The sequence below is a fragment of the Podarcis bocagei genome (assembly GCF_964188305.1).
Source record: "Podarcis bocagei genome assembly, chromosome: 9".
Taxonomy (NCBI): domain Eukaryota; kingdom Metazoa; phylum Chordata; class Lepidosauria; order Squamata; family Lacertidae; genus Podarcis; species Podarcis bocagei.
In genome coordinates this window covers 45126968-45140223 of record NC_138134.1, presented here as the reverse complement: position 1 = coordinate 45140223, position 13256 = coordinate 45126968, and the positions used below count along the sequence as shown (strand labels likewise).

At 39.4% G+C, this 13256-nt stretch overlaps 1 long non-coding RNA gene across 1 annotated transcript; it reads left to right on the top strand.

Moving 5' to 3' along the window:
* The first annotated feature begins 4363 nt into the window (after positions 1–4363).
* Positions 4364–9944, top strand: LOC308595260. Its single transcript, XR_014011958.1, has 3 exons — positions 4364–4543; positions 4788–4962; positions 9688–9944. It is a non-coding gene; the product is annotated as an uncharacterized lncRNA (long non-coding RNA).
* Positions 9945–13256: the final 3312 nt, after the last annotated feature.

The following is a 13256-nucleotide window of genomic DNA, read 5'->3' as shown; positions in this document are numbered from 1 at the left end:
GGAGAAGGTTTTTTTTCTGACAAGTTTGCTTCCTTGGTGCCTACCATTCTCACCTCAATACAATCATCACCATCTATTTTATTTTATTTTATTTTATTTTTTTTATTTTATTTTATTTTATTTTGTATACCACCCTTCATCCATACAAGCCAACAATGCTGATCTCAATATGCAGGCAGAAATAGTTCTTCAAATCTATTAGGCAAAGTATGGTATATAGTATATGCTACTGTTCCCATGTATTCGTTTTTTTCCTGCTTCTTAAAGAGAAAATTCTAGTGTCAGTGCAGGTGGGGGGAAAAACCTCAGCAAGAGACTATGGATAGCCACAGATTCTATATATACATTAAGGTAAAACATTCACACCACAATAAGTGTGTACTGTACAAAGTAAAGGATGTGGCACAGGAGCACGGTGGACTATAATGCAAGAGCTGAAACAGAGATGATTCTTGTGATTTCAAAGAAATAGCTCTGAGAATTGCCTTTTCATATTTGTTTTCCCTCCATGATTAAATAAATTCAGATAAGATGTAATGAAATCAACTATTTGATTTCATGTAGGGTGCTAGCCTTAAACTCAAGTGGAGCATATTTTTCATTGACATTGAAGTGGCTGTTTAAGATCATGTACACACTTGAATTTATTCCAGTCCAAACTTACTTGGAGGAGACCTGGTTGTCAACTTCATAATGAATGCTTGGTGTGCTGTGAATAATAGGCTACTTGCCAGCCTTCACTGCCACACACTAATAATAACACTATGTTGTACGTAGGGCTGAAGCCAATCTTTTCTTTCTTTCTGCTTATACATTGAATAATTGAGGGTTCATTTTCATTATTAAAGTTGGATCTTTGACTTTGCTTACTTGATTACTATAGTTCCTATAGCTTAGATATTTTTAAGCCTGGAAATTATTATGCTGAAACCTTTTTTCAGAGTGATGTGAACTAGTACATTCAGAATGAAGATTCGGTTAAAATTCTGTTATCCACTCAGAAATGGCCAAGTCATTATAGTGACCAAGGCACTGACACCAGACTGCTGCTCAGGGATTTGTTACATCATAAAGAGAAAACCAACAACAACACTGGGCAGAATCTTCTGTGCTTACACTCACTTTACTACAAAGCACATAATGGCACAAATGTATTATTAAGGATGTGACCTTCCCAGTAGAGGGTCATTAGAAAGAGTAATTCAGCACAAGTTCTTATTGTATTTCTGTCATCTCATATATACCGATGTGCTAGAGTGCCACAGTGGCTATTAAGGGCAGTCTGTATTGATTATTTTAAGATATATCTGTACATGAGAATATTTAAAAGAAAATCTGAAGTACTAGCTCTACTAGCCTAACTCAAAGATGATAGCAAACCACTTGAGGACACCAGAAATGCTCCTAAAATGCTCCTCAGTCAAATTTGCCCCCAGTTTTGGGTGTTCCAATTTACATCTCATTTGGTGGTAGAATCAGTGCATTTGGTATCTTTCATTGTTCTATGTCTTCTTTCAAAATATATCAAATTGAGCAAGTGTGAAATTGTACAATTGTATTTCCAGTTTGATATAGTTTTTGGCTTTTTTCAGCTCATCTGGGTATTCCTCCTCCTCTACATTAGCAATGTGTACCTGTGGGTTGATAAAACATGGTGAGTGAAGGGATCAAACCTGATGAGATCATCCACATTATTGCACCATTATTCTTATTGTATGGGTACCAGCGTCCCAGACCATACCTGTGCATTGGTAAAACATCAAACCAAACAAATCTTAATGTAATAATAGAGTGGTACCTTGGATTGCAGACGCTTCAGGTTACAGACTCTGCTAACCCAGAAATAGTACCTTGGGTTAAGAACTTTGCTTCAGGATGAGAACAGAAATCGCGCAGCAGCGACGCAGCAGTAGCGGGAGACCCCATTAGCTAAAGTGGTGCTTCAGGTTAAGAACAGTTTCAGGTTAAGAACGGACCTCCAGAACAAATTAAATTCTTAACCCGAGGTACCACTGTACCATTCATGCTTGTTTTGTGGGGTTTTAGCAGTGTTTTATCAATACGCAGATTTGTAACTTTAATGTAGCGCGGGTGAGATTTGATTAAACTGAAGAAACTGAAAGCTCTAGCAAATTGCATAATGGAATTAATTTTATAAATTGTCATGGTTAAACCAGAATTCGGGAGAAGTGGGACGCAAGGCAAGCAAATCAGTTGAGCATAAAGGAAGGGAGTGTAGAAAATTCATTCCTACTTAACAACGTTCATTAATATCATTTTCAGATATTCGTAGAGTGACTCAGAGTGACTTCACAGGCAAATTTTGCCACTATTTTGATTTTTTTTTTTTTACTATGCTTGTAAATTCCACCCACATAAAGGAAAATGTGTGAAATGCAAGAACAACATTTTTTAACATCATGCTTGCAGATTCTGCACTCAAACAAGGCGAAGACCAAAGCTTAGGATACTGCTAGCCATGGGAAATGGAGTAATTATGTGAATTAGCCTTTATGCATTTGCTCGATTCCTTTGATGGCCCCCATACGATGTCTCAAAGTGCCATTTTCCCTTTAAAAGTGGATTTCTGCTCTCTTCTTAGCAGAAGTGCTGAGAGTGAGACAATGGGAGAAAAAAGGAGAGCTGCCTGAGCTCGTCTTAGCAACATAAAAGTAATATACAGTGCCTCTTTTCTGACTTCATCAGCAAACTATCAAGCACTCCTCTCAGAGCTGTGCTCACATCATCTGAAGATGCTGCTGCAGTAAAAAAAAAAATAAAAAAGTATCAGAAGATTGAATAAATGGAAGTTGTTAAATAAAAACAAGCCGGACTGGGTTTTGTTCCATTTAAATGACAGGAAAACAAATCAATGCTGCCAAATGGAAGAGGATAAAATCAATAGGGGGGGGGGAATGCATTTTCAAGACATTAAAAACCTTAAGAGTAAAAACAAAGTTTAAAATCTCTAAACAATTACCTGGATGCATCCTATTAAATCAAAGTTTGGGGCACTTATGGCTGGTAAGACATAAGGTATTGCCAGGCATCCAAACTAAAATGGCACTCTTGTGTTACAGTTTTCAAGTATAATGGATCTAAAACCTGAATTTTGCAAAGCATCATCTATGATTTACAGAAACAATCTTTTTGGCTATGTTCCTCTTTAGAATTAAACACAGAACTCTCTGTTCATCAAAAGTCTTTCATCACCACTTTGAGATAGAGGGGGGAATGTTAGTGACCTATTTTTCAGCAGAAGTTCTTGCTTGGTGCTTCTTGAAAGGAGCAAGATTGCTATTGAATAAAAATTGTGTTTCTTTATTGATTTGGAGGTTAACGATTGGGAACTCCAATTCCTGGTCCACCAGCTAACGAAAGCTAAAGTAAAATAAAGTTGATTAAGAAGAAGAAAGAACTGCACAGAATGGGAGCCTGTGGTCCTCCAGATGTTATTGGGCTAAAACTCCCCTGATCACTGGGTATATTGGTTGGGGCTGATGGGTGTTGGAGTCCAACACCATCTGAAGGACCACAGGTCCTGCCCCCTACAGTATTTCAAGACAGTACTTGGATTTTCAGTGGCAGCCTTACCTATCTCATTCCTCACACCCTCAAGTTAAAAGTACTCCCTGTTCAGTGTTAGTGTGTGAATGTTGAGGAGCAGTTTGGGGGAGCAGGCTCTAATCCAAAGTCTCTATGTTTAGTGGAGGAGATAGGTAGAGCTGTAAATATGTACAAATATATATATATGCAACATTACAGATGTAGGTATGTGGGTTCTGTCCATTTCATTAGGGACTGCATGAAAAGAAAGCCTTTGCCATGCATCAAACAGTGTCAGCCTTCCAATGAAATTGACTTCTACTCACTCAATAGGACAAAATTGGTTCCAGAGGGATCCTTGATAATAAACTGGGGAATATGGTGGCAGAAGTGGGAAAGAGAGGAAGCAGTAATCTTGCGGCATGAATGGAAGTCCATTCACACAACATTGTTTATCTCCCATAGGGCTTTAAGCATATATTCAGCTAAACGGGTATATATTTTTGGACTGTGATCATGATGCCATTTCCACCACACACACCCTGCCACACATTCTCTGTATGTGTAAAGATCACTATAATTATGTGTTCCCATGCCCCACCAATAACTGCCAATCATGTAGAGCAGTGGTGGGGATTGGGACATGCAGAGCAATGAAATCAGATACTGGCCAAGTTTTACTGCAACACAAACACACATAGGCAGCTTGATGCTCATCATTATCATTATCACTACTATGACTTCATCAATGCGCATCATACAAGAGGATAAGTCCCTACCTTGAAGGGGTTATAATCCATAATTTGACAGAGGAAGGGAAGACGAGTGGGGTAAAAGGGGAGGGCTGCAATTATTTCAGTTGTACTTAGGTAGGCCCAGTATCAATAAGTTATGGGCAAATTTAAAGTTTGAGTTTAGGCTGAGATTGCTTTAGTCCTCTAACAAATTGTTTTATCATTTTCAGAAGTATGACAAGCAACAGCTCTCCAGCTACTAGGTGGTTCAGTTTCTCTCCTATTCCAGGTCAGAATATCAATTTGCATGTTAGGGTTTGGGATGGATAGATCCGCCTATTTCTGGTCTGTGTCAATTTTGTGTATATCACTAAGTCCACTCCATCCCATTTCCACATTAATCTGAATAAAAGAAAAAGAAAATTCATATCCATATATGGTTTAAAATGTATTTTTAAACTCCATCTAATGTAGTTCACACTAGCAATAATTGCAACAATTTTCCAGTTCCCCTTCCTTCTAGGATTATCTTTTTAAAGAAAGAATGAAATGAAATGAGGGCCAAGGAGGAGGTTGAGAAAGACGGGGAAACTTAAAGAGAAAGGCAGAAGGAGAAAAGAAGAAATAAAGAAGGACCAAAACCAAACATATTTGGGTTCCACATTGTATTTGGAGTTTGAAGGTAAATTCCAAATATGAGAAAGTTGAAGACTGTCTTATATATTATATTGTAAGTTGTATTCTATATTGTCAGTGTATCCCAATGCCTGCACCATTACCAACCTACTGAAATAATGGAGTTTGGAAAATAAAAATTTAATGGAGGTTGGGGGAGAGATCACATTAGATATCCAAAATTCCTGTAAAGGAGAATTGCAATTATATGAAGCAAAAATTTCCAACTATTTAAATTCACTGTCTGGTTCTAGGTAGTCTATGTTGGGAGGAAATAGCATTCCTGTCTGACTCAATTGGCTTTCCCTTTGCAAGCCATACAGAACCCAAATCTTGTAAGCATTTTGAAGTGTGCAACATTAGTGTTATTATTCATGAAGTGTCTAGTGAGCTAATGTTTGGATTTACACCAGTTGCTGATGGTAAATCAGTTGCTTTTCGGTAAGCCCTCAAAGTATAATTTAAAATGTAACATGCTAGTTGAGGGTAAGAAAGAAAAGGCTTTTAAAAGTGTGCTTCTGTGGCTTTTATAAATAATTTAATCTTTTAAGAAGAGCACTAGTAGTCTCGCCTCCTCAACCACTGGCCACTGGCCTCCACCACATTAGTTTTGTTGCAGAATGGTAACATAGAACGAACTACTTTTAAATGGCTTTTTAAATGATGTGGTTAAGGAATACAACAGCATTATCCAATGGCTATTTAAAAATGTCTCCTCCCTTCTCCCAACCATTGAAACAATCTGATTCCCTTTTGTAATTTGCTCGTTCAGTTGCATAGCTGAGTGGAAATTAACTTGGGAGAGTCTGAAACACTTTGGTGCCTTGTTGCACACTTTCCCATTTCATGTATAGACACTGGATCTATTTTTCAACCCTAGCTTCCATTTTCTGATTGTTCTTAGCCTTGGTGTCACATCCCCACAATGGAGTGAGCTCCCGTTGCTCTGTCTCAGCTCCTGTCAACCTAGCAGTTTGAAAGCACCCCAGTGAAAGTAGATAAATAGGTCTTCTTCTTTGGTGATCACTCGTAGCCAAGTAAGATTGTCTTCCATAAACACGGTTTTAACAATGAGTCTGTAAGTGACTGTGGGCACCAATTCTGGATCCACACGTCCTTCCACAGTGGGGACATTGGTTTCCAAGTGGGAGTTGATCACGGTGTGGATTTGTCAAGTGTGCCTTCCTCTTAGCACATTTCTCCCTTGTGTCCTGCGTTTGAGTGTCTTCAAAGCCCATGACACCTTTGGTAAAGGTTGTTCTCCAACTGGAGCACTCACATGCCAGTGTTTCCCAGTTGTCAGTGTTTATACTACATTTTTTAAGATTTGCCTTGAGACAGTCTTTAAACCTCTTTTGTTGACCACCAGCATTACGCTTTCCATTTTTAAGTTCGGAATAGAGTAGTTGCTTTGGAAGACGATCATCAGGCATCTGCACAACATGACCAGTCCAACGAAGTTGATGTTGAAGAATCATTCCTTCAACACTGGTGATCTTTGCTTCTTCCAGTACACTGATATTAGTTCACCTGTCTTCCCAAGTGATGTGTGAAATTTTTCAGAGACACCGTTGATGGAATCTTTCGAGGAGTTGGAGATGGCATTTATAAGTGGTCCATGTTTCACAAGCTTATAATAAGGTTGGTAGTACAATAGCTTTGTAAACAAGCATTTTGGTTTCCCTATGAATGTCCCGGTCCTCAAACACTCTGCACTGCAATCAGGAGAAAGCCACACTCACAGAGCTCCGGCGATGCTGGATTTCGGCATCAATGTTGGCCCTTGTGGAAAGTTAACTGCCTAGGTAGGAGAAGTGATTGGCATTTTCCAACATTACACCATTGAGTTGGATTTGTGGCACTGCAGAAGGGTTATTTTGTACTTGTTGAGGCAGCACTTTGGTTTTTGGATGTTGAGTGATAGGACAAGCTTTTCATAAGCTTCTGCAAAGATATTTAGGATTGTTTGGAGGTCATCCTCTGAGCGTGTGCACACTACGTTGTCATCAGCATACTGAAGCTCTATGATGAAAGTTACGATAAACTTACTCTTTGCTTTCAGCCTTCTCAGATTGAAGAGCTTTCCATCTGTTCGATATGATTTCTACTCCAGTGGGGAGTTTCCCTTCGACAAAGTGTAGGATCATGACAATGAAAATAATGAATAGAGTTGGGGCAATAACACCACCCTGTTTAACACCTGATCTCACTGTGAATGGTTCACTTTGAGAGCCATTGTTATCTGCGATTGTTACTGTCATATTATCATGGAGGTGCTGAATGTTGTTTACAAATTTATTTGGGCAGCCAATTTTCAGAAGGACAGTCCACAGGGCATTACGGCTTAGTGTCAAAAGCCTTAGTCAGGTCAATAAATGCCATATACAGGACTTGGTTTTTCTCTCTGCATTTTTCTTAAAGCTGTCAAGTGGTGGAAATCATTTCCACTGTCCCCCTAGAAGGCCGAAAACCATTTTGGGATTCAGGAAGGGTCACCTCGGATATTGTTAAGAGACTGTTTGCTAAGATCCTTGCAAGAATCTTGGTGGCCATAGCTAATAGTGAGATGCCTCAATAGTTTCCACAATCAAGTCTGTCACCTTTTTAAAAAAGAGATTGGTAATTCTGGCATCCCTAAAGTCTGCTGGGATCTCTTCTCTTTCCCAGATTTTTTCGCTGAGCTTGTGAAGTTGTTGTGTAAGTTCAATTCCGCCCACTTTGAAGATTTCAGCAGGTATCCCATCAGGTCCACTGGCTTTGTTGTTTTTCATTTGGTTAATAGCTATACACAATTCTCCCAGATTTGGAGATACTGCAAGCTCATCTCTAACTTGTTTTTGCAGAATTTGTGAGAGGACCTCAGCAGCTATGGAGGAGTTGCGGTTAAGGAGATGTTGGTAGTGTTCTTTCCAGCACAATGCAATAGCTTCTTTATCTTTTAGAAATGTGGTACCATCTGCTGAGCTTAGGGGGCAAATGCCATGATTTATTGGCCCATAGATGGCCTTTGTGGCTTTAAAGAAACTCTGTGCATCATGAGTGTTGGCTAAGTGCTGGATTTCTTGAGGGGTTTTTTATCCACCAGATGTTTTTTAGTTCTCTGGTTCTTCTTTGAACCTCAGCCTTAGCATTGGCATAGGGGTTTTTTTCCCTTAGTGGCACAGTTTCTAACTCTTTGCCAGATCTGAAAGACCTTCCTTTTCTTGTCAATCATGTGTTCAATATCACTGTCATTCTCATCAAAAACAGAGGTCATATCAGTGCCAGCTCTCACCCCTGCCATCTGCTACTGGATATGAATGGTGGTAGGGAGGCTGGAAAGAGTGTGGCTATGTGATTTAGAAGGAAAAGTTGATGTTTTTGTTTGCCAATTTCCTTGGCAGGGATGTACCCTCATAGCCCTAATGCACTATCCACTATTTTGCTAGGTGCTTGAGACTGCAAAAATGGTGCTGTCGAGCTTTCTTATTCAGCACAAGATACCCTCATCACATACTGAAGAGAGAAATTCTGCTGTATACAGAAACCTGCTTTTTCTAACTCAGATTCTTATTATGAAACTTTTTTTTTTAAAGTATACTTTCTGCACTTGTTTGCCAGCTACCCGTAGCTTGGCTTTATGCAACAAAACCTTATTTGGGACTAGCAAGAGATGTTCAGAGAAGTTTCTGTTAATGTAACATTGATTGTGTTCTTCAAAAAGGGAAGCACCTCGTGGGTATTTTCTGAGGCTTTTAATTTTCCTTTGTTGCCATGTAGGTCAATTAAGGAGGGGAAATGCTGTCATGGGAATCTCTGTATCTTGTACTAAAGTCACTTGTGCTTGACAATAATGTTCAGTTGAAAGCTGGACTAATTAACAGTAATGTCTGCCAGTGCCATACTTCAAAAACAACTCAAATTATAACAGCTCGGGACCAGCAGTGAGCAAAAGAGGACTGAACAGCAACAGCCTGCTCTTGCAATTAAATTCATCCAGTCTGTATTGGCAGTGAAGACTAAGCTGAATTTAGTACAAGTTTATTATTCCAAAGTAGGAATTGCCATCAGATACTAAGCTGCAGAGCAGATATTTAAAAGACCTCCTTTCCAACACTACAGTAGTACCTCCAGTTAAGAACTTAATTTGTTCTGGAGGTCCGTTTGTAACCGGAAACCGCTCGTAACATGATGCACGCTTTCACTAATGGTGCCTCCCGCTGCTGACGCACTGCCGGCACACGACTTCTGCTTGAATCCTGGGGCAAAGTTCACAACAAGGGGCATCTACATCCGGGTTAGCGGAGCTTGTAACCTGCAGCATCAGCAAGGAGAACAGTACATAATACGAGGTTCCACTGTATTTGAGATTTACTATTAGACTATGAGAACAGGGGAGTTAACTCTTAACGCTTCTGGTTATGGTAGGAGAGAAGAGCAACATCACACAAATACCTCGCTGTACAGCAAGCATAGGGAACTTCTCTGCCAAGGGCTGCATTCCTTCAGGAATAATCTGTTGGGGGCCACATGCTAGTGGTGGCTAGAGTCAGAGCAAAGCATGGTTCCTCTCTTTCTGTCAACCTTTCTGGCTCCCGATGCATCCCTATGCCTGGAGATTTGCCAGGAGTCTGAACTACTTGCATGCAAAGGGTCTTCCCCTTTCTTTTTTTTGCTTACTCCATTCATTTCAGCATTCTTCTCCATTCCACCCCCCCCCCTCGCCCTCCTTACCTGCTATTCTCACCCACAGGAAATTAGACTGAGGACTGCAGGCTCTTCTTTGTTGCTGTATGGAGAAGTATCAAAACAAGAAATTTGTATTGTGATGCGTGGTCAGAGATCATGTATCTCACACACTGCTTTTGCTCAGCCAAAACAAAGATGAGGAGGGTAGTCCATGTGAAGTGTGAATCTTTGATTACTTCAATATCCCTCTCCCAAATCACTGTGGTTTCACTGTGATTAAAAGCTAGACCTATCCATCAAAATAAAATATCCTTCCACCCAGGGCTTTTTTCTAGAAAAATAGGTGGAGATATTCACCATGAAATTGTTACAGTAAGTGCCACACTTTTTAACAACAACAACAAAAAGAGAGGTGCCGGTACTGCATACCAATGAGTGCCCTCTGAAACAAAGCACTGCTTCCACCTCTCCTTTCCACCTCTTCCCTTCTCAGGTCAATTTGGTTTTGTCTCTCAGGTGTGGGTGGGTGTAAAAAAAATGGTGTTGTGGTTTTTTTGAGAGCCAAAGCCACAGAGACACTGCCAAATGGAGAGTCCCTGATTCACCTCATGACATCTTCTTAATGACATGATCTGGTTCAGAAATGTGAATCATCCCAATATCATCATCATTTATTTGTATGCTGCCTTTCCATAGTTAAAACCATGCTCAATGCAGCTTACAACATGATAAGATATACATGCTCACAAACATAACAAAAGTCATAAACAATAAATAAAACATATCAAAAAGTGCACAACCAGGTTGAAACAAGTTCCACATAAATCACAATAAGAGCCAAAAATAATAATAATACACAGATTAATATCGTTAACAACAACAAAAACCCAAACAAAACACCCTAACAATGCCACAGACCAAGAGTGTGTTCAGCAGCTTTTGTAGCTGGAGTCAGTCAGTGCCCGACCCTCCCAGGCAAAAAAGGGAACAGGTCTTCCAGGACTTACAGCCAATATTTGCCTTGTTATTCATGGCACACAGGGAGCTTATGCATAGCCCTAAAAGGTATACAACTTGAGTTAGAACCAGCCTGGGTAGAAGTAAGAAGATGCACCTTTCAGCCACGAGGTTCACTGGATGACCTTTGACCATTAACAAATTCTCTGGCTACCTCCATTAGAGACCTCTTCTGATGATAAAAATAAGTGAAAGGGGACCATATATTCCACACTGAGCTCCAGGCTGGCAGGTAGCAAGATTAGCATGTAACAAAATAAATTAATATCTTAAGAGGCTAGCTGGAATGAATGATTCTAAACCAGGCTGCTGCAATTAAAATTGTAAGTCCGTAGATAAAAGCTAAGGTTTCATTAAGCTTTATTATAAGTCTCCTGGCTTTTAATTTGCCAGGTGTGTTTGGCAATCAATATCTCTTCAAAGCCAATGGACACAGTTAATTTGTGAATTTCTGCCATTAAAATGAATGGATGACTGAATGCACAACATCCATTCATTGCAATGAGGCTTGCATGCAAGAAGTTCCTGGTAGATTATAGAAAGCAAGTGCAATCCAATGCACAGTCATGTGCACATACATCTCATTGAAATCAATGGGGCTTAAGGGATCATAATTTTGTGCTAGATGCTGACCGATATGTTCTAAATTAAGCACATGTTTAATTAACTGCCCTGAAGAACAAATAATCTAAAATTGTGATTAGATTATTAAAATCCAATATTTTTATCAATGACTGAGAGCACATGAGCAATGAGAAAATGAATCATATTGTTTATGAGCTCTCTAGGTATCTTTTCAGTGTCCTTTTTTCCCTTCCTTCTTTCTTTTAAAAAACCTTTTACATTCTCCATGAGTACATTTGCAGTTAATAACCATAATTCATCTTCTGACACCATCAGACCATTGCAAAATATATCAATAGATTTATTTTTTAAATAGAATTAGACATTACTCTTGTCTATTTGAACTAATCAGAAAGATTATTTTAGCCTCTCTCTTTAATCAAGAAGAGTATATTGCAAAAAGCATGAGCAGTGAAGCAAGACCCAAGAAAACACAGATAAATGATACTAGGCTCGAAGAGGCACTGGATTAATTTCATTCTGGCAACACCTACAGACCATGAATTTTAGAACTATTCAGCTCAGTATTTTTAAAAAGCACATTTTCAAAATATGAGTCCCCACAGAATGCACCGGGGTGGGGAGAGAGAGACCCTGCCACATCAAAACATTAAAACAAACTACTTCCTTGGGATCCACTTGGACATATAACTTATTTCAGCCTATGTTCAAAACCAATGTAGAAACAAGGGGTTCAGAATGAACTAGTTTTAAATGCTCCTAAATCAATATTGTATTTGTTTGAAGACTCAGTGCTTCAGAACCAAGAGTAAAATGGCCTCAGTTTGGCTCTCAGCTAAACTTCCAACAGAGCTTCTTTGAGAAGATTGAGATAGTAGATTGTAAAAGGAATGTAAATATGATCCTATTGATGTGTCCAATGGTATCTCAACATGTTTTATTGTCTGTTTATATTCATTTTTAATGGATGCAAGTTGTTTTGTTGGCCATTTTGTGGTTCAAAAGGTGGGTTTAAGTTCATACGTCTATTTTATGAATCACACACACACACACACACACACAGGGGTAGCCACAATGTGCCTTCTAGCCATACTCCTTCCATAACCATGCATCTTCTGCCACTTCCCCCAATGGCTGAGGTCAGCCGTAGTGGGAGATCTGCCCTGATTGGCTAAGTCCATAACTGTGTAGAAGAGTTCTATCTGCATACATCTTTTTCTGCGAAAGGTCCCATTCTAAATAATTCCAAGCTCAATATCATTTGGTGGTGCATGCAGTGAGCCTACCAGAGTGGAAGAAATGGGGCCAGCTACTCTGCTCCCATTTCCACTTTATACATTCATTGAATGTGTCAAGGGCGTTATGTGAATGTCACTATCTAAAGCCCACTGCATGCTTGGACCACTAGGGATGCTGTATATGTCATACTTTGGAGTTTGCTTCTGCCCCCATCTCTCACAAAACTTAAGTACTAGCCATGGCAGAGAAATTCCATTTAGGCCCAATCTGCACTATATATTTAAACCATTAGCATCATTTAATATTTCTAACAGCACCAAAAATGTACTCTACATTGCACAGCATTTCTAAATCAACAAGGGTCAGAAGTCACAAGACAGAAGGAAAACAAGCAGAAATGTCCATGCACTCCAAAGATGGAAATAAGAACAAAAGTAGGGGCAAGAACAGAGAATAAGAAATATGTTGAGATGAGCGTGCAAAAGAAATATGGGATATATAGATGTATAGATATGATGTATGGATAATGTCTAGGAGGAAACACCATATGGAGCATAAAGTTTAACTAGAAGGAAGTGCAGGAAGGAAAACAGAGAAAAAATAGAGAAAAGGAGGGGGAAGCCCAGGGGTTCTTTCAGAAGAAAGAAGCTCATGTCTCACATTTTACATCAATAGACATGCCATAAAAATTCCTTGAATACAGGCCCTGTTGTTTAGTTGGCTGCAGCTTAATTGTCTCAAGCCAATCATGGGTTTGATTGCAGAATATGCTTACTGTGTGTATTCATCCTG